Below are 2,461 nucleotides of genomic sequence, written 5' to 3' on the forward strand. Positions count from 1 at the left end.
GTCCCTTCATATTCTGTACAAAGCACACCTAGCTCCATAATGTCTCTTCATACTCTGAAGCAGGATTTCAGACTTTACCATTCTGAAGGCAGGCATGGCCAGCCACTCACACGGACAATGTCAGCCCTCCAGAGGTTGAGGCAGGAGCACTGCCCTGAATTCAAGGCCAGCCTGAGTTGCTCTATGTTGAGTTCTAAGCCAGCCTGGACTACACTGAGCCTGTCACTGCTTTGTACCCACTTACCAAAGTTACTTTATGAGTATGGGTGTTTTGCCTGTATCTGTGTGTATGCATGATTTTTATCTTGTGCCTTCCGAGGCCATAAGAGGGTATCAGATCCCCTGGAGTTGGAGTTACAGATAGTTGTAACCCATCATGTGGGTGTTAGGAATCAAACTTGGGTCCTCTGGAAAAGCAGACAGTGCTCCCAATTGTAGAGGCACCTCTCTAGTCCTGTGTCACATCTGAACAATGTGTCTAGTATTATGATGTTAGTCCCTCTTACCCCAACACTGGAAATGAAAACTCAGGGCCTTATGCATGCTCAACAAGCACTCTAGGGAGCTGGAGGCAGCTCAACAGTTAAGAGCATTGGTTGCTCTTTCAGAGGACCTGGGTTTGGTTACCCACACATACATGGCCTTCCTGGGTACAGGCACGTACAAGGTGAATAGGCACACAGGTAGGAAAATACCCATACATTTAAAAAAAAAAATTAAACAAAAACCACCCTGCCATTAAAGTATAAGCTCTATCTTTTGTTTTGGCTTGAGATGAGGTACTGGGGTCCTCCTGCCTTTGAGTTCTGAGTACTAGAATTTTATGTGTGAGCCATGCTGGCTCTATGGCAAGGTCTGACCAAAATATGATTAAATATACCAGTCAATCTGTATAGTCACTTAACAAAGTGGCAAAGACTGGGCCAAAATTCCCAGGGATAAAAGAAGGGAAAGGCTGGGTGGTGGTGGTGGCACATGCCTTTAATCAAGCACTTGGGAGGCAGAGGCAGGAGGTTCTCTGTTGGAGGCCAGCTTAGTCTACAGAGTGAGTTCCAGGACAGGCAGGGATATGTAGAGAAACCTTGTCTTGAAAACAAACAAAACAAAACAAAACCAACCAAACCAAACCAAAAAAGTACACAAATTAAATTAATTCATGCTAAATGAACAGGACTTTAGAACTGGGTCCTCCTATGTTTTATACACTGGTATTCAAGATGGAAAGTTTTTTTTCTTCTCTTCAAGGGAAAGAAAGCTTGAAAAGTATCAGTTTAGACCATTCAAGTCTAGAATGTTCCACTAGAACATTATAATACTATATAGAAGATCTGAGCACAGCTTATTCACATACATGTGGCACTGCATGAAGAGGTTTAACCTCCAATGTGGGCAGAAGGGATACAGAATGGCAATACATGGATAAGAATTAGTTTAGGAAACAGCAGGGGATGGAGAGATTGACCGATGGTTCAGGCACTTAGAGCACTGGCCACTCTTCCAGAGGACCTGGGCTCCACTTCCAGCTGTCAATAGCTCACAACTGGCTGTTCCTCCAGTTCCAGTGGATCTGATGCCCTCTTCTGGCCTCCACAGGCACTGCAGTGTGGTATGAAGATAAATATGTAGAGAGAACACCCATACAAACAAAATAAAATTTCAAAACTGGCATAAGGACAGCAGGTACTCATTAGAAGAGTAGGTGGCTTCTAAGGAAAAGGCTTGTCTAATAATGCACGAGGCTTGGGTTCACTGTCCAAGGGGGAGGAGAGAAAGAAAAGTAATTCTATTCCAAATGCTTAATTAGCTAAGATGGGCTTAACTTTAATACAGCTCAGAAAGTGTCGATTCGGGCTAGAGATAGAGCTCAGATATTTAGCAGGCACAAGGCCCTCTCGCTTCAGTTCTGAGCACCACCAAGAATGTTTAAAGCATACACAAATCATGACCTGTATGAGTATTTAAACCAGTGTAAACAATCCTACTTGTTTAAGCTGACCCAGGGTCTTCTGTTGTTTTCCATATACCAGTAATTTAAAGTGAACTAGGCTTTGCTTTTGTAACAGACAAAACCAAACTAAAACTAATAAAACCAACTAGCAATATTACAAATGTTTTATAAATGTTTAATTCCATGATCACTTGATTAACAGAATCTCTTAAATGATATAATTTCTTATCTGAGTAAATAAACATTTGTATCACTTGCATTAAGATTGGTCTACCGGGGCTGGTGAGATGGCTCAGCGGGTAAGAGCACCAACTGCTCTTCCAAAGGTCCAGAGTTCAAATCCCAGCAACCATATGGTGGCTCACAACCATCCGTAACAAGATCTGATGCCCTCTTCTGGAGTGTCTGAAGTCAGCTACAGTGTAATTACATATAATAAATAAATAAATCTTAAAAAAAAGTATTAGTCCCCTCCCCACAACTGAAAGTTTTAAGTTTCACAAGGATTAGTGT

The 2,461-nt window shown here is 42.1% G+C and overlaps 1 protein-coding gene across 5 annotated transcripts in view; it reads right to left on the minus strand.

Moving 5' to 3' along the window:
- Acin1 (apoptotic chromatin condensation inducer 1) overlaps nucleotides 1-2,461 on the minus strand; it is a 46,133-nt gene that overhangs the window by 27,023 nt on the left and 16,649 nt on the right. The window lies entirely within an intron of this gene.

The sequence above is a fragment of the Mus pahari genome, chromosome 8 (genome assembly GCF_900095145.1).
Source record: "Mus pahari chromosome 8, PAHARI_EIJ_v1.1, whole genome shotgun sequence".
In the NCBI taxonomy this organism is placed as follows: domain Eukaryota; kingdom Metazoa; phylum Chordata; class Mammalia; order Rodentia; family Muridae; genus Mus; species Mus pahari.